A 26,716-nucleotide genomic window follows, 5' to 3' on the forward strand; every position below is an offset into this window, starting at 1 on the left:
TTTAAGATTTTTATGGGATGCATCCTTTCCTATGCTCAGGCTTTCAAGGGAAAATATACTTCATCTCAGAAAGCTCTGGCAAATCCTCTTCTGAGGAAATTCGCATTCCTTTCTTAATCAATTTTGCTCTTTATACTCACCTGTATTTCCACAGTGCATTTCTGCGTATGTATGTTTTCCTCTGAGCTCCTCAGAAACGGAGGCCGAGACAGGATTCTTGTGTACATGGTTTATTGAAGAAGTGCTCTGAGGAAAATGGAAGTGAAAATGGAAGTGGGGGGAGCAGGGTGGGGCAAAGAAAGGAGCTGAGCAAAGCAGAGGCCGCGGCTTGATCCCACAGGGGCTATGGAGGATGAGTTAAATACCCCAGAGATGGTCGCACCGTGTTGTCAGGAAACCTTTTTTTTTTTTTTTTTTTTTGCCCCTCTGTCAGTGAGTCATAGTCTCTGATGTGGAGGAGAGATGTGCAGGGTTTGTTGTAACTCTCAGGCAAGGAGAATTTAACTCAGGGAAAGGGCGATCCATGGTCATCATGATTTGATGATCCATCATGTGGGAATTTGTTAGACCTGTCAATTCTCAGGGAGCTCCTCAGACCTACTGAATCAGAAACTCTGGAAATGGGGGCGCAGAACTCAGAGGGTCCACTAACCCTCCAGGTGACTGTGATTCATAATAATATTTAAGAACCACTTCTTTAAGTCAGTTCCCTGGAGAACAGGGTCATCGCTCACAGCAGCTGCAGGATGGTTGCACAAGCCTGGTAAAGGGGAACAATGATTTCTATTAGGTCTCAGGAAAGCACACAAACGAAGAAATGTGTGTGTGCTCAATGGTGTCCAACTCTTTGCAACCCCCTGGACTGTAGCCCGCCAGGCTTCTCTGTCCATGTAATTTTCCTGGCAAAAATACTGGAGTGGGTTCCCATTTCCTATTCCAGAGGATCTTCCTGACCCAAGGACTGAAACAAAGAAAGAAAAATGGAGGCTAAATCTTAAGTCTGAGGATATTAATTGGGTAAAGGAGGTGGATTTCTATTCAGGGGGAGAATCATATATGAAGGTTCTAAAGTGAAAAAAGGTTATTGAAGAAGCCAGAATATCAAGCACAAGGTAAATAGCAGTGCAAGGTGAGAGTTGAAAGGTAGGCTGGGGTCAGAAAGGTGCTTCTAGTGGCCAAAAATAACTACAGTTAACATTTACAGAGCATTTGCTACCTGCCAGATACTTTGCTAAGTGCTTCTCACGCATCTTAATCAGTCCTCATAAACATACAGGATGTAGAGAGATTAGATGAGGGCATTGAGCCTTATTAACTAAGGCGAACAGTAGTGAGTGATGGAGCAGAGAGTGCTGACCCAAAACTTCGGGTACAAAGCCCCCCTGTTAACCACCACATTCTAACATGGTATGGATTTTTGGAGTCTAATCCTAAAAGCCATGGAAAACCACTCAAGGATTTACCAGAAAAGTGATACGGTCATGTTTGTATTGTATAAAGAGTATCTTAGCTGTTTGACATATAATTAAGATGTAACATTTCATAAGTTTAAGGTGTACGTGATCTGATACATGTAATCACATATATTTATTATCACATCTGCTTAAGAACAGAAATTACTCTTTTTGCTGAATAAACAGTAATTGCCCGCCGTCTAACCCAAAAGCACCCCACCCCAGCACAACCATTCTTATATTCCCTGCCCAGCCTCAGAGAATGTGATTTGTACATCTGGAGTGGGACCCGGCAGGCTACTTTTTTTTTTTTTTAATCTACATTACCAAAAAAAAAAAAGTTCCCTAGTAGATTTATTTCCCAGTTGGCTCAGCAGTAAACAATCTGGAACAGATGCAGATTCCATTCCTGGGTGGGGAAGATCCCCTGGAGGAGCGCATGCAACCCACTCCAGTATTCTTGCTTGGAGAATCCAGCGGACAGAGAAGCCTGGCGGGTTACAGTCCACGGTGTCGCAGAAAGTCAGACACAAATGACGCAACCGACTATGCATGCACACACAGCAGATTTTAAAGCAGTTGTCCTTACCCCAAGGGCTTCCCAGGTGGCGTTAGTGGTAAAGAACCTGTCTGCCAATGCAGGAGACATAAGAGACGAGGGTTCAATCCCTGGGTCTGGAAGATCCCCTGGAGGAGGAAATGGCAACCCATTCCAGTAGTTTTGCCTGGGGAATCCCATGGACAGAGAAGCCTGGTGGGTTACAGTCCATGGGAGTCGCAAAGAGTGGGACATGACTTAGCGGCTGAGCACCGCTTACCCAAAGGGCTGCGCTTGCCACCACGCGGCTCTCTATTGCAAAAAGAGCCGCAAGTTCCAAGTCTCGCGAAAGTTTTCCTTTCCTGAGAATTTGGTACAAGTCGCGCGAGAATGGCTCGTCCGTTCATAAGGCTGCATGAGACGCAAAGGTGAGGCGCACTGGAAGATTAAGAGGTCCGTGCTTCTAGTATGTTCGCGCTGTGTGTGGCTTAAGACTCGGGTTGTAGACGCTCACACCAGGCTAGTGGTCTGGCAGGAACGTTGACCTTAGAGGTGAGTCACGTGATATTCCTCCCAGGGCTGCGAGTTCACTTAACCTGTGTTTCACCCAGGTTTCTCATTTTCGACTTCTGGGCCTGTGAGGCGCCGACTTTGCGGTCCAGGGAGAGAGACCCGAGGGTCCCTGTGACAGTGTGTGCGCGCCTGCGCGGTGTTGGGTCGGGGGCGGTGGGGAGGAGAGAGGAGGGTGGGGGGAATCTGAGGCAGCAAGATGAGGGCGTGGAAACAGTGGAAGAACCGGCAGTGGCCACACTAAGCATTTATAAGTGAGAAACGCAAAAAAAAAAAAAAGCGTATCATGAAGCAAACCAAGAACGAGGATTTCAGCCCCATTATTTCAATTATGTTTTATGATGGGGGCCCGCTTTGTGTTCCAAACAGGGTAGGGTGCCTGCAGAATTTGGCCTTGGTTGGAAAATCTGATTTGTGTGGTGGGCTGCGGTCCATGGGCTCGATAAGAGTCGGACACGACTGAGCGACTTCACTTTCATGCATTGGAGAAGGAAATGGCAACCCACTCCAGTGTTCTTGCCTGGAGAATCCCAGGGGCGGCGGAGCCTGGTGGGCTGCAGTCTCTGGGGTCGCACAGAGTCGGACACGACTGAAGCGACTTAGCAGCAGCAGCAAACCACAAATAGACTGCAAGAGTCAACTTTTGCAGCAGAAAGACAAACTAAAAATGCCCTGGTCCAGAATTTTACCTGAAGGTAGGCCACAGTTTGGTGTAAGGAACAGTATTGAGTGCCTTTTTTTTTTTTTTTTTGGCTAGACTCTTACATTAGGCTAACTTTTCTCCAGAGAGCCAGTTGCAGTTTTCCCATTTGGATCTTAGGTCATCTGGAGATGGCATTTGCTATGTTTCAAACCCACATTTTGCCCTGCCTTTTTCTCTCCCATTTCCGTCTTTTTCTCTTAACTCCATGCAGCTAGTTTTTGAATGGCTCCATCTGTTGGTGCATGCTGCTCCAGTTCCTGCGCTAAACATCAGAGTTGAAACAGTTTATCACAGCTTCAGCCTGTCCACCTGTTGAGAGCCGGCTATTAAATTTCATTGCCTGTGTCGCCTACTGTCTGGTTTTCTAGGACTGCGGTCCTGCAGTTTTAAATGTCAACACTTTTTTCCATGGAGGAACCCTCCTGCCTTAATCTCACTTTTCATCTTTTTAAACACATGGCTTCTTTCAAAGCTTTTTCATTCTATTTTCTGAATATATCCATTAGCCAGGAAGAATTTGCAGCACTTTAATTACTGTTTAATGAACTAGGGATGCTGATAAATGTTTAAAATTATATCATGCAGGTGTAATTATTTCTATTTTATTCTGTCACACTTTGTATCCTGAGGAAGGTTTTTTTTTTCCTGATTATATGTTACTGTGTGTTGTGGTTTCTCTTGTCCAGGAGTGATGGTCCAACCCACTCTTCTACAGAAATCTTTCCAGGTGCCTTTCCCAGTGGATGGGAGTCTATGTTCTGCACCCCCAGGAACCCTGGAGAATGGAAGCTGGAGAGATGGAGAAGTAGACCCAACACAGAAGAGGACCATCCCTCACCACCATCACCAGCCTTCCTTATGGTGTGCTTCCGGTACATTATCTCCTTTAAGACTCACTTAGTCCTGCACCTGAGTTAGCCTTGGTGTCTGAGAGGAAGTTGAAGATCAGAGACATGAGACACTTTCAAAGGTCATGTGTCAAGCAAGTGGCTGAGTTAGAACACAATATTTTTGAGTTCTAAACCTGTGTTTTTCCCAGTATCCCGGAGTTTAAGGACTTCAGGTCCTGGCTAGGACCAGCATCGTGCTTGCTCGCCTGTGCTCCTTTAGTCCCTTCAGAGCCATTTTCAGTACAGTAGTCCCCACTTATCCCTGGGGGATAAGCTCCAAGACTTCAGTGAATGCCTGAAAGTCTGGATGGAACCAAACCCTATATATACTATGTTTTTTCCAATACATACATACCTATGATAAGGTTTAATTTATGCAGTAGACACAGTAAGACGTTAACAGCAAAACTAATAATAAAATAGAGCAATTATAATATACTGTAATAAACATTATGTGAATGATTCTCTTTAAAAAATATCCTCTCTTTTAAAAAATGCCTTTTCTGTCTTAACTAAGCACTTAATACACATTGTGGCTATAACTTTTGCAGCTTCAGGTACAACAGCAAAACTAGCACAAATTCCTTTTTCCTTCTTCATAATTTCACAGATAGAAGATTGGGTTTTACTCTAGATCTTAGCAACCTTAGCATATGACTCTTTTTCCCCCTTAAGTTGAGAATTTTCTCCTTTTTATCTGAAGGAAGCACTTTCCAGCTTCTCTATGGCATTTCTGAATTGCTAGTATCACTATTCTTATGCTTTGGGCCATTAACTAAAAGAAGGATTACTTAAATACAAGCACTGTGATACCAAAACAGTCAAACTGATAACTAAGTGACTAAGGGCAGGACAAGCTGGACAAAGGCATGATTCACATCCTGGACTGGATAGAGCAGGGTAGGGTAGTATTTCACTACACTACCCAGCATGGTGTATAGTTTAAAACTTATGAATTGTTTGTTTCTGGAGTTTTCTGTTTAATATTTTTGGACCATGTTTGAACATGGGTAACTGAAACCTCAGAAAGCAAAACCATGGAGAAGAGAAGACTGCTGTATCAGCTGCAGGGTAATAATAGTATTAACAGGACACTTAATGAGTTATCAAGCTTTCTAGAAAATGTTAAGAGAAAGTTGGGTGTGTCGTTTTACTGGTGAATAATATAAATTATTTTAAAAATTAAATAGACAAGGGATACATTAATGGTGCATGTCATGCGATTAAATGTCCCTAACTTATAAAAGACAAAATGCAAGCTCAGGACACTGATTTTAGAAGCTCGCATCAGGCTAGCCCCCAAAGCTACTCTGAAGGCCCACATTCCTTCTCTGCCACAAAGTCTAATAATGTTGAAAATTGAGAAACATTGTTTTTGCTTAAATACCTTCTTGAATGGATTATATTTCTTTTTGCTAGTGATTCTGCCATTTCCTTGAAGGTGGGGACTGAGAGAGAGAAGTAAGGATCTAAGTATTCCCTTGTGTACAGATGAAAGTGTCCAGACAAAAAGATGGTTTTACAGCATTTATAATTTGTGGTGCTGCCCTTCCCTCACAACTGTATGTTTATGTTTAATGTGGATGTCAGCATTCTTGCCTTCTAAGGTGGTTGACCTAGTTGTCAGTCACAAAGTAAGACCGCAGCCTAATAGGTTAATGGCAGATTATACCTTTGAGAGGCAGTATTTGAAGAGTATGTCATATATAAAAGAGATGAATTTTCAGGGAAGAAAAAATAAGGTTAGCCTTAGTGTTTGGAGCTTAGAAAAGTAAAAGAAGGTACTTTGACTTCTGTTCTGTTTCTGAAATTTAGCACGACTCTCTAACAGGACTGGAGGACTGCAGTCCATTCCAGAAAGGCAGAGAGTTTTTGAAATTGATATCCAACTGTCTAAGATGATGTGGATATGCTGGTGTTCCGAATCAACTCTTCAGTTGAAACCTTTTGCTTCATTTTCTCCATGTTAAGTTATCAGTGTTATTTCGTGTTACTCCCAGTGATTTTCATTCTGAGGCTGCTGCCTGGTCTCTTGGGACATTAATATTTATGGTTGTCAGTGCCCATATCATTGCTCCTGGCACAAATTAGCAACTTATTTAAGCTCATCAAAAATAGATCCACTCTTCCTGTAATGAGTATCATTGCCTTTGTGCTTAAAATTATAAATGGCCGCTTTAGTATATGTGCTAAATTTCTTGAGAAAATTCTAGTGCAAAAATGAAACTAGCTTGTTAAGTGGCTATTGTAAAAGAAATCCAAAACTCTTAAATAGCAAAAGTGTGGATTTTGTTTCTTTGCTTGTTTTTTTTGACATATTTTATTTTAAAAATGTGCTTAAAAGTTAAATAGTTCTAAATGGCTGAAAGTGAAAAAGATACCAGTCTAATTGATCTCTTTTCTTATACCTGAGTCCCACTACCCAGAAGCAAAAATATTCAACTCTATTAGCTATTTGTTCAGGTATTTATATTAATATTTCTAGATGTCATGTTTACATTGTAGTTTGTGGATTTAGACATTCAGATGTCATTTGTTGATTTATTCCTGTGATTTATTAGGGCTTAGTGAGAACACATGCCCACCTGCACATTTCTTCTCTATATTGCCAGTATATATACTCTGGTTAAATCAGTACTCAGTGTTTATGTTTATTGCTGAAGTAACTGACCTCACTGAAATATACTCTCAAACAGTCAATTCCAGTTAGTGAAACATGGCTTTGTTTTGTACATTGCATTTTTTTTTTCTTTTCTATGTATTTATTACAAATTCATCCAGAATGCTTTCATTTTTCACTCATTGTCCCAGAACTTTCCTGCATTATCCAGAGTTGATCCTTTGTTTCATGCATCCTGTTTACTCATTTCTTGGTTTGTTCTACTTCTTAATAGAGTACATCCTTCAAAAGTTTTCTAAGAAAAAAGGTAGTGAAAAGGTGGCTGTCATTCTATTTATTTTAACCTTGAGTGGTTTGGCTGGGTATAGAATCCTATGATGGAACTGGTTTTTCTTCAGAATTTTGGATGCATTGTCTTTTAGTTTTCAGGAATGCTGCTAAGAAGTCTGAAAACATTACTTTTGATCTTTTGTGCTTTACATATTTCTACCTATGAAGGTTTTATTTTTCCACTTAATTTCTAATGTTCTGAAATGTCACATAATATGTCCTGGGGGAGGTTGTTTTCTGTTCATTGTAGCAGACAGGCAGAAATGGTCCCTGTCAGCGTCATGTATGGATGTAAGAGCTGGACTGTGAAGAAGGCTGAGCGCCGAAGAATTGATGCTTTTGAACTGTGGTATTGGAGAAGATTCTTGAGAGTCCCTTGGACTGCAAGGAGGTCCAACCAGTCCATTCTGAAAGAGACCAATCCTGGGTGTTCTTTGGAAGGACTGATGCTGAAACTGAAACTCCAGTACTTTGGCCACCTCATGCGAAGAGTTGACCCATTGGAAAAGACCCTGATGCTGGGAGGGATTGAGGGCAGGAGGAGAAGGGAACGACAGAAGATGAAATGGTTGGATGGCATCACTGACTCAATGGACATGGGTTTGGGAAAACTCCGGGAGTTAGTAATGGACAGGGAGGCCTGGCGTGCTGTGTGTGATTCATGGGGTCGCAAAGAGTCGGACACGACTAAGCAACTGAACTGAACTGAACTGAACGGTGAGATATTTTGTTATTTCTTTAATCCTTCCCACACTTTACCTCATTATTTCTTTATGATAGTTCTACTATAATTTTTTATCTTCTGGATTTTTTATAATTTATTTTCTTCTGGATTTTTTATAATTTATTTTCTGTTTTCCATTTTTGGCTTTCTTGCTCATGTTTCTAATTTGCCTCCATTTTATTTTAGTAATTTCTATCATTTTTAATATTCAAATTCATTTTTCATCCTCTAAACCTCCTATAAAAAGTTGTATTATATTTTTGTTTCATGGATATAATATCCTTTCTTATCCCTTTGAGGGTATTAGAGGTATTGTTTCTCATAATCTTTCTTTTCCTGTTCCTTTTATATAGTCTCAGTTTCCTCTGACTTCTTTTTAATTAGAAGCTCTTGTCAATTTGATTGTCCCTGTATGTCCATTTATATTTAACAGTGAAATACTAAATTTGTGATAAAAAAAAAAAAAACTCTGCATACCTGGAAAAGATTTATCTACTGGTAGAATTCACTGTAGAGCAGTTGGGTTTTGAAAGAGTGTACCAGTTTCTGGGTCTTTTTGTGTTAGGCTGGTCTTCTCTATAAGAAAACCCTTTAATATTTTGCCTGAAGTGTATACTTGGCTGCTAACAGTCTGGGAAGCAAGAGTAAGAGAGCAGGCTTTCTTTTAATGCCATTTCAGCCTTGTGTTCAGCCTTCTCCATTGTTCTTTGTGTTCTTCAGTCAGTGGATTCTTGTCATTAACCTTTTCCTGCTTTGGCTGGGAGGTGGGAAAGGTAGTAATTAGTTAGCCATGTGGAGTAGCAGAGGGTACTTGAAGGTATAAGCTTTCCATCTGTAAACTTTGAAGCATTTTCCCTGTTTGAAGCCCATGTGCCATTTCTAGCTTCTATAACACCAGTTGACTCTAAATCCTGAAAATATATAGGGCATCTCAGGTCTAATTCTCACCAGAAAGATTTTCCTCTTGAAGTACTTAGTTTTTCTAGTCTAGTTTTCTCAAGTAGGGTCTCCACTCTTCAATCTGCATACTGTCTCCCCAGAAGGTATGGCTATCTCCAGTCTACTGCTGTGACGTTTCCTACCTCTGCCCCACTATTTATGTATTTTATTTGATTACTAGTGTTTTAATGTGATCTTAGGGATCATATTAAAATTCCTGTGTTAATTCTTAAAATTCTGTTTAAATTAAGATAGGCACCATGGTTTGACTGGAAGGAGTTTCTTTTCTACTAATTAGGGGAAGATAAGAGACATAAAACATGCCCTATGTATCTTTAAATTTTAGTATCTGAGATCTGCTTAACTATGACTAAGTAAAACTATTTTTGCTCCGATCTTCAGTCCTTAACCAATCCTCTGTCCTTAAATCCACTAAAATTTAAATATTGAGTAAGGAAATGGCTGCCACCCAACCCACAAATCCCAAAGCACACCAAAAATTTCTGTGAACTATTCCCTGAGGTGAAAACACCAACACATCTAATTTGAGGCTATGCAATTTACAGCTCATCCTGGTTCTGAAATCTAGGCATAGCCTAATTCATGTAGTAGTAGAAGTATGGTATCTCATACCAGTATGAAATATATGACACTAGTTTAGCTGCTGGGAGAAGGCAATGGCAACTCACTCCAGTACTCTTGCCTGGAGAATCCCAGGGACGGAGGAGCCTGGTGGGCTGCCATCTGTGGTGTCGCACAGAGTCGGACATGACTGAAGCGACTTAGCAGCAGCAGCAGCTTAGCTGCTGGCTCAGGAGTGATAAGGAAACGTTTATTAGAAAATGGAAAAATGGAAAGTAACTTACAAATAGTAACCTGCAGTAACTTGGTGCATGCGTGCTAAGTTGTGTCCGACTCTGTAACCCTATGGACTACAGCCTGTCAGGTTCCTCTGTCCATGGGAGTTTCCAGGCAAGAATACTGGAGTGGGTTGCCATTTCCTTCTCCAGGGGAACTTTCAGACCAAGGGATTGAACCTGTGTCTCATGTCTCTTGCGCTGACAAGCAGCCAGGGGTAGGGGGTGGGGTGGGAGTCTTTACCACTAGCGCCACCTATAGATACTGCTGAGCCAAAAGCAATTGGGTATATTTGACAAGGGCTTCAGTCGTGTCCGACTCTGTGTGACCCCACAGACGGCAGCCCACAAGTCTCCCCTGTCCCTGGGATTCTCCAGGCAAGAACACTGGAGTGAGTTGCCATTTTCTTGTCCAAAAAGAGAGATATGAGCTAATTAAAATAATTGGCTAATTTGAAAGTGGAAATGAAAAGAGATTAAATAGAACTCAGAAATTTGGTACAACATAGAGTCAGCATAGCTTATTTCTTTTATACTGAAAATGCAAGAGATAAATTTGAGAAGGTCTTAAGATCCATCAAAACTCAGCCTTTTGGAATAGATCAAATTAAGACTATGACCTTCACCTCTAAAGGTAAAGTTACAATATCAAAGTGAATTAAGAAGCCTCAAAGCAAAAATAAAAATAAGGGCATAGCATTATAAGAAGAGGGACACAACGTTTCTGGAATAGCTCACCAGCTCTAGGGTAATCTAGTTTAAAGCTAGAGATATGAGGACCAAAAAACCCCAAAGAAGCACAATTTATGTGAAAAACATGTTCTTAAAAAGATCTCTGGCACATGTAACTTTCTGGAATGGAATGCATGAGAAATCTCTTACATTTTGAGAGTTTGCTGTCAAATATATATCATAAGGCTGCATTTAAATATCCTGTAACTGAGTATTGGACACCTACCCATCATGTGCAGAATAATGAAAGTGAAAGTGAAAGTCACTCAGTCATGTCTGACTCTGCGACTCCATGGACTATACAGTCCATGGAATTCTCTAGGCCAGAATACTGGAGTGGGTAGCCTTTCCCTTCTGCAGGGGATCTTCCCAAACCAGGGATTGAACCCATGTCTCCCACATTGCAGGCGAATTCTTTACCAGCTGTGCCACCAGGGAAGCCCAAGAATACTGTAGTGGGTAGCCTATCCCTTCTCCAGCAGATCTTCCCAACCCAGGAGTTGAACCAGGGTCTCTTGCATTGCAGGTGGATTCTTTACCAACTGAGCTATCAGGGAAGCCCCATGAGCAGAATGAGGGCTGGGAAAGTTGTGCACTTGTAAGAAGAGTGTGTTCCTCAATGCCCACTTCAGAGACAGCCAAAGAGGAGAAAAAGGAAGAACCCTACAGACTGGGGCCAGGGATCACAAAGAACAGTGGACAAGGAAGCTCTTCCCAAGAGAAAAGCTTTTCCCAAGAGTTCCCAGGACTCAAGCATGGGATCATTCTTCATCCAAGAGTGGGCCCTTCACAGTGTTGACCTAGCTAGCCATGAAAGGGTTACTTTTCATGTTTTAAATAAGTTATCTTGAAAATAACTCAGAAAACTGATCTTACAGAAACTTTTACAATTGAAAGGTCTCTTCTCAGTTCTGTTATATAAACCTTGGGTAATGCTTATTTTGAACTTCGTGAGATTCACTGTAGTAATTAAAGTGTTATTTCCTGGAGATGTGTTCTGTCACTGATTCCTCCAGTGATAAAGAACCTGCCACACTGAGCTATGACAAAGTTAATTCCAATATATGGAGCTGATGATAATGAGAGTAATCCAGGAAAGTTAATAATTTAAAAGAAATTTAATATTCTTTGGATATTTGTTTGACTTTTACATTAAGATGTTATTAAGAGTCTAATTTTATATGGATGGCCAGTAAATACATGAAAAGATGCTCAGCATCACTAATGATTAGAGAAAGGCCAAGCAGAGCAATGTTGAGGTACTACTTCATCTTTAAAAAGTCTGTAAGTAACAAATGCTGCCGAGGGTGTGGAGAAAAGGGAACCCTCCTCCATTGTTGGTGGAAATTTAAGTTGGTGCAGCCATGATGGAAAACAGTTTGGAGAGTCCTCATAAAACTAAAGATAGAGCTACTGTGTGACCCAGCAATCCCACTTCTGGGTGTATATCCAAACAAAACGCTAATTCACAAAGTTACATGCACCCCTGTGTTCAAAGCAGCACTATTCACAGTAGGCAAGACGTGGAAACCACCCAAATGTCCACTGACAGATCAATGGATGAAAAAGATGTGGTACATATGGACGATGGACTACTACTCGTCCATAAAAAAGGAAAAGCTCATGCCATTTGCAGCAACGTGGATGCAACTAGAGATTATCGTACTAAGTGAAGTACGTCAGAAAAAGACATACCATATGGTATCCCTTATGTGAAGAATCTGAAATACGACACGAACCTATCTATGAAACAGAAACAGAATCAGGGACATAGAGGACCACTTGTGGCTGCTGAGAAGGGGATTGGGGAAAGGATAAAGTGCTAGGTTAGGATTAGCAGATGTAAGCTTTTTATGTATAGAATGGAAATAAACAGCAAGGTCCTACTGTATAACACAGCAAGCTATATTCAGTAGCCTATGATAACTCCGGAGTTGGTGATGGACATGGAAGCCTGGCGTGCTGCAGTCCATGGGGTCACAAAGAATCGGACACGACTGAGTGACTGAACTGAGCTGAACTGATGATAAATCATAATGGAAAATAATAAAAGGGAATGTATATATATATATATGTATATATATATGTATAACTGAATCACTTTGCTATACAGCAGTAATCAACTTTGTACATCAACTATACTTCAATTAAAAAAGAATCTGATATTAACAAAAATTGTATACTTCTTTCATTTTTGTCAAAAATAAGGAAGTTTTACATGCATTATATATAAAACATTTTTTAACATTTGTGTTTCTTTCATGTCACTTTTTTTCACCCATCATTTGTATTTGGATAGTGTTATTCTTTAACAATCAGCCAAAATAAAATTAACTTCCATGAATACGTGTGTGCATGCTAAGTTGCTTCAGTTGTGTCCGACTCTTTGTGACTCCACAGACAGAGGAACCTGGCAGGTTCCTCCGTCCATGGGATTCTCCAGGCAAGCATACCGGAGTGAGTTTCCATGCCCTCCTCCAGGGGATCTCCTGCGTCTCCATAGGGAACCTGAGTCTCCTATATCTTCTCCATTAGGAGGTGGGTTCTTTACCACTCACACCACCTGGGAACCCCAACTTACATAACTTAATTATTAAAATTATGTTAAAATTGTGTTTTAATGTTTGTTTCTAGCTTTCACACTGAAAACTGTGGTTCTTAAGATCTGTTCATCCTCACTTTTTATAGTGACTTTTCAAACCAGACATCATTTGGGAATGAAATGAAAAATATTAAGTATTTGCATATTAACATAAACTTTTTTTCCCTTAAAATATCACCATGGCATGCAGGAAGCCATGTGGTTTTAGGATATCTGTGGATTATAAGTCCTGAGTTCAAGCGATTGTTGAAGGGCTGCTTACACTGGTGGTTCTATACTGATGTAAAACTCCTCTCTAGAAATTTACTATTGCTAGCAAGAGTTTTCCTTTTTAATTAACATACTCAGATTCTATTCAGCAGGACCAGGCCCAGGTTATATTTTCTCATCACTTAGAATTCTGCTTGGAAACCTAAGTTTAAGTCTGTGATGTTCCCTTGCTTCTGTGGAGTGGGATTGCTCTTCTGGCTTATTCTTCAGTCAGCTCCTGGTTCTCATTATGCTCACTGAGCAGAAGCTTATGTTTGGAAATTCATTGAGGATTTTCTGTCTTTAATTGATTTGGTAATAATTTATATTTAGACTCTTCATATACTGATTAATGCTCAATGAAGATTGTCTCAATCAAGAGCAACCAAGACAGTTGCAATTCCCACAGCTTATGCTAAATGTGTGAACATACTGAGAAAAGTGAAGGCAAAAACTTAGACTCATTTTTGGAGATTTCCTTTGCCCTACTGACTACATGGAACTGAATATTGAATACGTTTTTGTTTTTTTTTTTTTAATTTCTTATTCTATTTATGGCTGTGCTGGGTCTTAGTTGCTGTGCAGGCTTTCTCTAATGTGTTCCCTAGTTGTGTTCCCTAATTGCTCTCTAGTTGTGTTCCACAGGCTTCTCATTGTGGTAGCTTTTCTTGCTGCAGCTCATGGGCGCCAGGGCACGTGGGCTTCAGTAGTAGCGGCATGTGGGCTCAGTTGTTATGGCTCGTGGGCTCTAGAGCACAGGCTCAATAGTTGTGGTGCAAGAGCTCAGCTGTTCCACAGCATATGGGATCCTCCTGGATCAGGGCTTGAACCTGGGTCTCCTGTGTTGGCAGGCAGATTCTTTACCACTGAGCTACCAAGGAATCCCTGAATACGTTTTTATATATGAAAGTACCATTGCAAACAGAGGTGCCAGTTTATTCTTAATGTCACTAACAATAATCTGAAATGTTTGTCTTCTCTGCTTGCCTGTTGTCTGTCAGTAAGAATGGAAATATCTTAGAAAAGTATCAGATATCATATGAAACTAAATATTTCCTTTTTCTGAATTTATCTGACCTTTTTCAGTTTCCCTTATTCTTCTTCCTGAGGAGAATATTCAGAGAAGTAAATTGAAAAGTGTGAAATCATTATGGTCTATACCTAAATGGCACAGATATTTCTAAGTACTACCTCTGATACACAGATGACACCACACTTATGGCAGAAAGTAAAGAGGAACTGAAGAGCCTCTTGATGAAAGTGAAAGAGGAGAGTGAAAAAGCTGGCTTAAAACTCAACTTTGAAAAAACTAAGATCATGGCATCTGGTCCCATCACTTCATGGCAAATAGATGGAGAAACAATGGAAACAGTGAGATGCCGGGGTCCAGCCCCGGCTGATCCAGAGTATTCGAAGCGGGGATGGCGTCGGCAAGGATCAGGATACAATAGCTTCAATTAGATATTAATTAAAGATGTAAAGAGTAATAGAATGAGGATAGCTCAGTAGGAAAATTCCGTGAAGAAAAGAGGCTGAGTAGCTTGGTTTACTCGGGAGACCAATAAAACTTCAAGACAAGAAGCTTGCACCACTTACTTAGGCCGCAGGCGTCCTTCCGTTCTCCCGAAGAAGAGGAGGCACTGAGGCCTCCCCAGTCGGATCTTAGAAGCCCAGGCATAATTAGTAAGCATGGTGGGTTCCACGTTCCAGATGGAGACTCAGCCAGAGTGAGAGAGAGCGCGACATGGGGAGACCAGTATTTCGAGAAACTGATCCCAATTCTTTATTTTCCATGGTCTACTTTTATACACTGAGATGTTATGCAAAAATCACGCGGGTCAGCACTCCTGACTTTTATCAAAGTCAGGTGCTTCATACAAATGTATACAGAGGTCTTAGGGGTGTTACATCATCTTCTGGCCAGGGGGCCTGCTGACAATTTATGACTCTCTCCTTGTGACAGCGGTCAGTCAACCAGAACACTTATTTCTCCAGGGGTGATTATTTTTAGAACAGACGCCACCCAAATAAAGTTACATTCCTATAGGGTGAGGGTGTAGTGGGTTTTAGTTAAGGAAAGAATTTACTTAGCCTAAGGTCTAACATGATTTATATCAAAGGTTAATACTTATTTCTTCTATATATTCATTAATGTGTAAGGGCAGGGGATATGGAGACTTAGCAACAAACATTGGCTCAACAAATGAAAAACCCTTCACCAATACAATTTCTAATCAGCCCATTATACTTATACTAATAGTTTTCTAACTTTTCTAAGGAACCTGTTTTTAGAAGGTTTAAAGCATCTCATGCCTCTCACGGTTGGGAGGCTGTGAGCAATCACATGTGGCCGGACAAGCCTGTCAGGCAGGCTAGAGAACCTTCAGAGGAGTTTGTAGGTTAAAACACTCTTGTCACACCCAGGAGTTTTTATTAACTGGAGCTCTAAGTTAACTCCTTCTCCGAAAGAGGTGGTGGGGGACAGCACCCCGTAAAGTCAGAGGTGTAGGTGAGAGCACAAAGTAGTAAAGTAGGCAGGCTCTGGTTATGGGGGTAGATGCTCGAGGATTTCCAGGGGGACTCCTGAGGCTCGAGCCCGCCTTTGCATATGTCGAGCCTCCTTCCTCATGACCTTTGCCACGGGCGGAGTACCTCACTCTGGCCCCCAACAGTGAGAGATTTTATTTCCTTGGGCTCCAAAATCACTGCAGATCATGACTCCTTGGAAGAAAAGCTATGACCAACCTAGACAGCATATTAAAAAGCAGAGACATTACTTTGCTGCAAAGGTCCATCCAGTCAAAGCTATGGTTTCTCCAGTAGTCCTATATGGATGTGAGAGTTGGACTATAAAGAAGGCTGAGCACTGAAGAACTGATGCTTTTGAACTGTGGTGTTGGAGAAGACTCTTGAGAGTCCCTTGGAATGCAAGGAGATCAAGCCAGTCAATCCTAAAGGAAATCAGTCCTGAATATTCATTGAAAGGACTGATGCTGAAGCTGAAACTCCAATACTTTGGCCACCTGATGTGAAGAACTGACTCATTGGAAAAGACCCTGATGCTGGGAAAGATCGAAGGCAGGAGGAGATGGGGATGACAGAGGATGAGATGCTTGGATGGCATCACCGATTCAATGGACATGAGTTTGAGCAAGCTCCGGGAGTTGGTGATGGACAGGGAAGCCTGGCATACTGCAGCCATGGGGTCACAAAATGTCGGACATGACTGAGTGAACTGAATTTTCCTTTTTCGGTATAGTTGAACAATTGAAAAAATTATCAGAATACTTTAAAAGCTGCCCTTCCCAAAGGAAAGGATATTCTTGATGATGTGGTTAATAAAAAATGAGTTTTGTTTTTATTTAAAATGTCAAACTTCAAAATTAAGGCTCACCATAGTGGGCTAGGGTCTGTTGATACTTGGGAGAAAAAGCCAGACTCATTTGAGCATTCTAGTTATTTATGCTTAGAAATCTAAACCAAATCCAATAAACTTTGCAAGGTACAATACAGTTAAAACAGAGCTGGGTGTGATAGAAAAGACTATGAGAGATGATTTGTAAAATTTCAATACTGGCATGACCCTAGTAGACAGAAAGACAGCATGCTGTTCCTAGTGAATGCTACCCAAAACAATCTACTCCTTCAATATAATCCCCATCAAAATTCCAATGTCATTCTTCACAGAAATGGAAAAAATTTTTTCAAAAATTATTATGGGAACCACAAAAGACCCCAGATAGCTAAATCAATCTTGAGCATGAAGAACAAAGCTGAAGGCATCACACTTCATGATTTCAAATTGTATTACAAAGGTATAGTAATTAAAACAGCATGGTACTGGCAGAGAAACAGACATATAGATGAATGGAACGGAATAGAGAGCCTAGAAGTAACTGCATGCATATGTGATCAACTAATCTTTGACAAAGGAACCAAGGATACAGCATGAGGAAAAGATAGTCTCTTCAATAAATGGTGTTTGGGGAACTGGATATCTAGGTGGAAGAGAATGGATTGGAACTTTATCTAACTGAACATAAAAGTCAACTCAAAATAGGTTAAAGACTTAAATGTAAGACCTGAAACCTCAAAAATCTGAGGAAAAAACATAGGGCAAAAGCTCTTTGACCTTGATCTTGGTAATGAGTGTTTGGATTCATTGCCTGACCAAAAAGCACAGACAGTAAAAGTAAAAACCAAAACCAAACTAAAAACAAGTCAGATTACATTAAAAAGTTTCTTCATAGCAAATGAAACAATCAACAAAGTGAAAAGGCAACCTATGGAATAGAAGATATTTGCAAGTAAATATCTGATGAAAGGATTAATATTCAAAATGTATAAGAAACTCAAACAACTCGATAGCAAAGTAAATTTAAATATGAGCAAGGGACCCAAATAGACATTTCTCTAAAGAGAATGTACAAATGGCCAATAGTTTGTGCAAAGATGCTTGACATCACTGACCATTAAGGAAATGCAAATCAAAACCAAAATAAAGTATCACCTCGCATTTGCTAGGATAGCTGTTTTTAAAAAGTCAAAAGATACCAAGTGTTGAAAAGGGTGTAGAGAAAAGGCAACCCTTACACGGTCTTGATGGGAATGTAAATTGGTATGGTCATCATGGAAAACAGCACGGAGGTTCCTAAATAAAAACAGAACTACCTTACAATGCAGCAGCTCCACTTCTGGATGTGTATGCAAAGGAAATGAAATCAGGCTCTTAAAAAGATATCTTCACTCCCATGTACATTGCAGCATTATTCAAGGTAGCCAAATTATGAAAACCACCTAAATTTTTAAGGATAGAGAATATAAATTGCTCAGCTTTAAACATAAAGAAATCCTGCCATTTTTGACAACATGGATAAATGTGGAGGATATTATGCTAAGTGAAATAAGCCAGATGGAGAAAGACAAATACTGCGTGATCTCATTTATGTGTGGACTCTTAAAAAAAAAAAGGCATGGGGGATGTGGGGGGGACTTCCCTAAGACTTCACCCTCCCAGTACAAGGCGCCTGGGTTCAATTGCTGGTCAGGGAACTAGATCCCACATGCTGCAACTAAAGATCCTGTATGCCATAATTAAGACCTGGCACAGCCTAAATAAATAAATATTCAAAACAAAACTGAGCTCAGTAACAAAGACTTGAATGACGGTTACCAGGAGCTGAGGGTTAGGTAAAAAAGGGAGATGTTGATTATAACTTTAAGAGAGTAATAAGTTCTGAAAAACCAATGCATAACATCAGGTGTCTAGAGTTAATACTAAATTATACTTGAAATTTAATAAAAAGAATAGATCTCAGTGCTCATCACACACACAAAATAATAACTGTGAGGTAATGGATGTGGCAATTAGCTTGATTGTGGTCATCATTTTGCAGTGTGTACTTATATCAAAAGCATCACATTGTACACCTTAACATATATACAATTTTGTCATCATATCTCAGTAGAGCTGGGATGGGGGAAGGTCATGATCCAGGAATTTTTGCCATGGAGTAAAGCAGACTTGAAGATGAGATACTACTTTCCCAGGTGTCGAGTTTATGTTGGGTGTGCTGCTAGCCTGTTTGGGGAAAAGGATATAAAGAGGCAAAGGTAGCTATTAGAATAAGCTGAAGGAAGAAGAAATTATTTTCTTGAATATGAGATCTATTGCAGAATACAAGTCCAACAAGGGGTGAGAAATATCTAGAGCCAGAACAAGGGAAGCCTGTCATGCTGCAGTCCATGGGATCGCAGAGTCGGACACGACTGAGCGACTGAACTGAACTGAGAACAAGGGTGTAAGTGATGAGATAAGGGGCAGATAATGGGACTGATTCTTCAGCATTTTCACATGCAGTACGTGTATTGCCTAATACTGAGAACAGCATGAGGAGAGTGTGGTTACTTGTTTAGATGTTCTAACCACAAACTCGTGATTTCGTTGTAGACACAAAGCAACTCTAAGTAGGGAGAGAAGTGGAGAAAAACAATGTTTGTTAATACATCCTGGCGCAACTTTAAATAATTCACATAACTTATTTTGGTGACATTTATTATTTTTCTCCAATTATGGGTAATTTGTTCCTGGAAAGCTTAAAAGTATAGAAAAGAATACAAATTATTGATAGTCACACTACCTTAGATTACTGTAAACCTCATAGGTTTTATAGAATTTATGCCATATAGCAGAACATTTCATATACTGTTTTATTTGCTTGCTGTTGTTATTGTCACATTATCAGCTATTTCTGGAAAAATTAATCTTTAGTGACTTCTTTTGGCCATTACTAAGTAAATTATTTGGGATATGTCAGAATTGCTCCTCAACCTTACATCAAATATTTATTTTGAAAAATTTTATCTTAAAAATGTATTACAAGAATCAAAATTAGTAAAGGTAGTGCTAATTTTTCTTTTTATTGTCCTGTATAGAGATTTGGGGATCCTAACACAGAAATGAACTCCCACTGGTTACATGGCCAAATGATTTTATTACCCATGTAGACGAAAAACTGTCATTGTGATCATTGATAATGACTTTCAAAACTGAGTAATTTTGAGTCGGTATATTTGTTTTAGTGTAGAATAAACAATTTTATCTGTTTAGTATTTAACACTAATTGCCTTCTGGAAATGAACTATTTACTCATATACTAATTATAATTGAGTATTTCAGGATATTGGGTATGATTTTATGAAGTAACTTAAAGGGGTGATGTGAATATGGTCGGAGAAGGCAATGGCACCCCACTCCAAGCACCCCACTCTTGCCTGGAAAATCCCATGGACAGAGGAGTCTGGTAGGCTGCAGTCCATGGGATCACTAGGACACGACTGAGAGACTTCACTTTCACTTTTCACTTTCATGCATTGGAGAAGGAAATGGCAACCCACTCCAGTGTTCTTGCCTGGAGAATCCCAGGGACGGGGGAGCCTGGTGGGCTGCTGTCTATGGCGTCGCACAGAGTCGGACACGACTGAAGCGACTTAGCAGCAGCAGCAGTGAATATGGTATGAATATTCTAGAATATGGTATCTAGAAACTATGATAACCAAGGTGCCTTAGCAGTGTTACTACTACTGACTGGGCTTAATCTTATGTCATCTAATGCAGAAAACCAGTAAGCTAATAAGCTGGGCTTTTTTCTCTAATTGAGGCCAGCTGGAATGATAAAGGACCTTGGATGACCTCCACTGTAAAAATAATTTCTATTGAGGAATGACTTAATTATATTGATTCAAAATATGCATTCAAACCATTCTCATAAACATAATAGGAAATGTATTTCTAAAGTTCAGTGTGCTGTTGGGTGGATGGCATGATAATCATAACATTTTTATGTATTAAAAGAAAAAAGGTTTCATTTAAGGCAACCCCTGCTTCCACAGGAAATAAACTTAAGCCCACTGAGTTTGATAGTGTCAATTGTTTTTAGATAGAATAGAATTCAGTTTATAGTCCAGTGCATTTTACTTGAAATTGGATGGCCTTCCAGTGTACTTGTGGAGGAAAAGTTGCTTAATTTCATTGATCCATTGTCTTTCTAATAAAATAGTGGAAAGCAAGCAAAAGCTACCAAAAGTACTTCCAAAAAAGTTGTTCTTTCAGTAGGTGAAAAAAAGGAAAATGTATAATTTTGTCTGGTCATTTATTGGACCCTTAGTATTTCTGCCTTATAATAAACACCTTCCCTTTCATTTTCTTCCCCTTTAAGCTGTATTTAGTAATGAAAGGCAGGGCATTGAGGGAGATTGAAGTTAAAATCAACACAGAAAGAGTTTTTACAGAGTCAAATAGACCAAAGCTGGTTCAATTTATGAGCCAGGAAAGCTGTTTCTTTACCAACCTGAACAAGCTCTGTACTGAGGCTATTCTAACTCACTCGTCCCACAGAGCTTAGAAAAAGGTTTTCTTGTTGCTTGCCCTGAGGTCCAAAATTGAATTTTCCAAGTTTAAGGGTAAAATTATTTCAAGAAAACATATAAAATTGCTGGCTACCTTTTTTTTTCCTTTGCTGAAGGTTAAACACGTAAAACTTTATTTTGCTCTGTGTTTTCCTCTCTCAGTTATCAGTATCTACCATAATGCAAAAAAAGCATTAATTATTAGGCTCAGTTAATGAACAGAAGAATTTCCTCCTACACCTCCGGTATTCATAGCAACCTCTTGCTGGTGGAAGCTGTTCTGAGAACATACTCACACAGAACAGGAGATGGAGCTCTTCACTAACACGAATTCAAGGTGCCTCCTGACTTTTCAGTTTAACCTCCTTTACTTTATCCTACAAAATTCAGAGCTTCTCACAAATCAGGGCTGCCCCCATTTCCTCTGATTTTTAGTTACCTATGTTGGGAAGTATTGAGTTTGGGGAATCAAAGTCCTTCCAAACTCACGGATCTTTTACTTCAAAATGATGAGAACATGCAGAAACAGCTCTGGGTCACAAGGCTGTGAGATTTAGAGAAGAAAAGGTGGTATTCCTCACAAAGAATCATATCCCAAACTACAGGGCAATTTACCTGCAGCATTTGACTGGAGATGTGGAGCTATTAATATTGTGTGTGTGTGTGTGTGTGTGTGTGTGTGTGTGTGTGTGTCTATGGCAAAGTAAGACCCTCGCTGTCTTTGACATAGATGAGTTCAGTTCCTTAGTTGTGTCCAACTCACATGCCGGGCCTCCCTGTCATTCACCAACTCCCGGAGCTTGCTCAAACTCATGTCCAGTGAGTCGGTGATGCCATCCAACCATCTCATCCTCTGTCATCCCCTTCTTCCGCTTTTGATCTTTCCCAGCATCAAGGTCTTTTCCAGTGAGTCAGTTCTTCACATCAAGTGGTCAAAGTATTGGAGTTTCAGCTTCAGCATCAGTCCTTCCAAAGGATATTCAGGTCTGATTTCCTTTAGGATTGACTGGCTTGATCTCCTTGCATTCCAAGGGACTCTCGAGAGTCTTCTCTAACACCACGGTTCAAAAGAAGCACTTTGGTGCTCAGCTTTATTTATGGCCCAACTCTGACAACCATCCATGACGACTGGAAAAACCATGGCTTTGACTAGATGCACCTTTGTCAGCAAAGTAATGTCTCTGCTTTTTAATATGCTGTCCAGGTTGGTCATAGCTTTTCTTCCAAGGAGCAAGCAAAGCATCTTTTAATTTCATTGCTGCAGTCACTGTCTTCAGTGATTTTGGATCCCAAGAAAATAAAGTCGCTCACTGTTTCCATTGTTTCTCCATCTATTTGCCATGAAGTGATGGGACCAGACGCCATGATCTTAGTTTTCTGAATGTTGAGTTTTAAGCCAACTTTTCACTCTCCTTTTTCACTTTCATCAAGAGGCACTTTAGTTCCTCTTCACTTTCTACCATAAGGGTGGTGTCATCTGCATATCTGAGGTTATTGATATTTGTCCTGGTGATCCTGATTCCATTTTGTGCTTCATCCAGCCCAGCAGTTCACATGATGTACTCTGCATATAAGTTAAATAAGCAGGGTGACAATATACAGCCTTGACGTACTCCTTTCCCGATTTGAAACCAGTCTGTTGTTCCACATCCAGTTCTAACTGTTGCTTCTTGACCAACATACAGATTTCTCAGGAGGCATGTTAGGTGGTCTGGTATTCCCATCTCTTTCAGAATTTTCCACAGTTTATTATGATCCACACAGTCAAAGCTTTGGCATAGTCAATAAAGCAGAAGTAGATGTTTTTCTGGAACTCTCTTGCTTTTTCAGTGATCCAACAGATGTTGGCAATTTGATCTCTGGTTCCTCTGCCTTTTCTAAATCTAGCTTGAACATCCAGAAGTTCACAGTTCACGTACCTTGAAGCCTGGTTTGGAGAATTTTGAGCATTACTTTGCTAGCGTGTGAGATGAGTGCAATTGTGTGGTAGTTTGAACATTCTTTGGCATTGCCTTTCTTTGGGATTAGAATGAAAACTGACCTTTTCCAGTCCTGTGGCCACTGCTGAGTTTTCCAAATTTCCTGGCATATTGAGTGCAGCACTTTAATGGCATCATCTTTTAGGATTTGAAATAGTTCAACTGGAATTCCATCACTTCCACTAGCTTTGTTCGTGGTGATGCTTCCTAAGGCCTACTTGACTTTGCATTCCAGGATGTGTGGCTCTAGATGGGTGATCACACCATCATGGTTATCTGGGTCATGAAGATCTTTTTTGATATAATTCTTCTGTGTGAAGTCTATGCCAGTGAAGCTATAAGGCCCCTTTTTCAGTCAGAGTGCTCTTACCAAAAGAAACAATGGAATTGCCCCTCTAGTTGGCTCATTTAATTCACTTACTTTTGAGAATAGTCATAGATACCCTCTTCCTGTGCTAACCTCTCTGAATATGATTTTTTTTTAACATTTCTACCTTTTCCAGCTTTGTTCTAGGCACAACTTCATTTCTTTTCCTTTATATTCTGTTCAATGGTAGGAAATAATTTTGGAAATGAAAACCCCTCACAATTCATGGGAAGGAAGCAAAAGAGCAGTTTTAGCCATCACTCTTTCTGACAGAACACTAAAGAGACACAGTTCCTTTATACATTTAGTCTATTAGGAACTGTTAAATTCATCACCCTTATTGCAAAGAATAATCCTCTTTAGGAAAAGCCTCTATGACAACTTAAGTGTAGCCATTATTGTTCACCATGGATATTTGGGAGTTTCCCACTGGATTCAACATTCCAATCATAGGGAGCTGCAGAAAGGGTGCTTAGCAGCTCACTCCTGGTTCACTCCTAGTGCATGCACTTACTGAAGAAGGACCGGCTGCAGAATGGGATTAGGTTATAAATGAGGGTAAGAGACGCAGGTTAGACCCCAGTTCACATCATCTTATCTCAGCTCCTCCCATTGCTAGTGAAGCCCAGGTGATGAGATCAACTGTGTCTAGCCATGCACCCATGGACAGCACTCACCCTTCCATGAGGTTTGTGAGCCCAAGAAGTCCTTCTTCTGCAGCCTCTGTGGGGCAGTGTTCTGTTTCCTTTCCTTCCAATTCAGGGGGAACCCTCTAAGAGAGCTTTCTTTGTGTCCTGCAGAAACAGTAAAACTAGTGGGGGGAAATGGCTTGATAATTTATCTATTTATAAGCACTAAAAAGTGAGAAGCCAAGGACGATTTCCTTTTTTAAAAAACGTAAAAAAAAATTGAGGTATAGTTTATCTACAAAATTATATAAGTTTCAGGTGAACAACATAGCAATTCACAATTTTTAAGTTATATTCCATTTATAGTTATTATAAAGCATTGGTTATATTCCCTGTGCTATCCAGTATATCCTTGGAGCTTATTCATTTTGTACACAGTAGTTTGTGCCTTTTAATACTCTGTCCCTATCTTGCCTCTCCCCGCTTCTCTCTTTCCGCTGATAACCACTAATTTGTTCTTGATATCTGTGTCTGTTTCTTTTTCTGTTATATTCACTGTAACAAAAGTTTGTTGCATTTTGTTGTACAAAAGTTTGTTGTATTTATTCTTGGATTCTACATATAAGTAATATCATACAGTTTCTGTCTTTGTCTGACTTACTTTACTAAACATAATACCATCCAGGTTCGTCCATGTTGTCGCAAAAGGCAAAATTTCATTCTGTTTTCATGGCTGAACAGTATTCCATTGTGTGTTTTTCTGTGCGTGTGTCTGTGTGCGAGATACAGTGTACATACGCTACATTAATAGTCTTTGTCCATTCATCTGTTGATGAACACTTAAGTTGCTTCCATAACCTTGGCGGTTACAAACAGTGCTATTATGAACGTTGGGTGCATGTACATTTTCAAATTAGTGTTTTCATTTTTTTTTTTTCAGATATCACCGAGGAGTGTAATTGCTGGTTCATATGATAGTTCTCCCACATGGCAGGTGGATTCTTTACCAGCTGAGCCACAAGGGGAGCCCAAGAATACTGGACTGTATAGTCCATGGGGTCACAAAGAGTTGGACAGGACTAAGCGACCTTCACTTTCACTTTTCAGTTTCATAGTAGCTCTAATTTAGTTTCTTGAGAAACCTCCATAGTGTTTTCCACAGTGGCTTCACCAATTTACATCCCACCAACAGTATAGGAGTGTTCCGTTTTCTCCAAACCCACTTCAGCGTTTATTGCTTGTAGACTTCTTGATGATAGCCTCATTGCTAGGTGTTAAGTATTAGGTGACACCTCATTGTGGTTTTAGTTTGCATTTCTCTGATGGTTTTTGATGTTGAGCATCTTTTCATGTGCCTGTTGTCCATCTATGTCTTCTTTGGAAAAATGTCTATTCAGGTCTTCTGTCCATTTTATCCATTTAATCTGGTTGTAGAAAGGCTGAGGATCAGAAAGGGCATGATTTTTGTAGAGCCTGACTTTGCTCTCTAATTCCCAGTCCTGTAAGTGGTAGAGACCTCGTAAATGGTTTCTAGACTTCTTTCCCAAATTTTTCCTACCATTTGGAGAGGTCAGAGGATATAACGTCCTGGGGTCCTCTCTGGGTTTCCGGGATTTCTGGAGTGATGTAGATAACAGTTGAGTTAGGATTTTACAGCAGAGCCTAGGGAAGATATTTTCAGAAAAGTGTTTTCACATATTTTCTAATTATGATGAATTTGTTAAAGAAATCCTAGTTCATTAGGTACTGTCAGTGATGTGATATATTTGATTTGTGACAAGCCAAAATCAGAATTTCTTACTTTGATGTGTTTTGGAAATGGATAATGCACAGTACTCATTATGGATGCACACAGCATATCATCAGCCTGTAATTGTGTCCATCGGCAACAATTTATATGTGATGCCCTGTCAGTCCTGTTGAAAAGGAAAACCACTTGGTGGAGATTTGGTCAGTTAGGTTTGAGTTGTTGGAATTTGTTGGTTCTGTTAAACAGTAACAAGGAAAATAAGTGTTTTATTTAATTTATGTGGAAAAATTAAAATAAGTTCTGAGCCTAGAAAGAAGCTTCAGAAGGCTTTCAGTGAGGTACATTAACATTATGTTCTTGCATTCTGTCGAGATATGAAACAGTGCTCACAACTGTGTGGTTCGTTTAGAACTCAATAGAAGAAAATTTAAGTATCTTTTCTGAAAACACATGTGTCCCTTTTTATATAATAAAGTAATCTATAATTACTTCCTTTAACATCAGCTGCAAAAAACCCACTTATAATTAATCACAACATCTGTATTAGCTTGGTGTTCCATACATTTATGTTGTATTATTACTCCTTTAGAAATTCTATTGAGAGCTTAACAGTATTACTGTGAGTTTATGTTAAAACTGAGTACAAGGTACTGTTTTTCTCTTTCCTTTTTTAAGGAATGATATTGGTGATTGCTTCTAATAAAAGTATGATCTGAAAGTTACTTTGATATCCATGAGTATTTGCCCTTGAAGAATCTCCAGTGGTTTCCCCTAGTTATGTCAATGTAAACTATTAGACGTCAATTGCTGGGGAAGAGATTTGAACAGGAGTATAGAAGGATACTAAGAAACATTTTAGGTTTTTAATCACAGGT

The 26,716-nt window shown here is 39.8% G+C and overlaps 1 long non-coding RNA gene across 2 annotated transcripts; it reads left to right on the top strand.

Moving 5' to 3' along the window:
• Nucleotides 1–221: 221 nt before the first annotated feature.
• Nucleotides 222–26,563, top strand: LOC147348008 (uncharacterized). 2 transcript variants are annotated; one of them, XR_015150901.1, is made up of 3 exons: nucleotides 222–2,544; nucleotides 3,952–4,137; nucleotides 25,032–26,563. It is a non-coding gene; the product is annotated as an uncharacterized LOC147348008 (long non-coding RNA). The 2 variants fall into 2 exon arrangements; XR_015150900.1 differs by lacking the exon at nucleotides 25,032–26,563 and adding an exon at nucleotides 10,884–12,695 and having other exon boundaries at nucleotides 3,952–7,822.
• The last annotated feature ends 153 nt before the right edge of the window (nucleotides 26,564–26,716 follow it).

The sequence above is a fragment of the Bos grunniens genome, chromosome 22, assembly GCF_055505025.1.
Source record: "Bos grunniens cultivar Pamir isolate PY7600 chromosome 22, Bosgru_T2T1.0, whole genome shotgun sequence".
In the NCBI taxonomy this organism is placed as follows: Eukaryota; Metazoa; Chordata; class Mammalia; order Artiodactyla; family Bovidae; genus Bos; species Bos grunniens.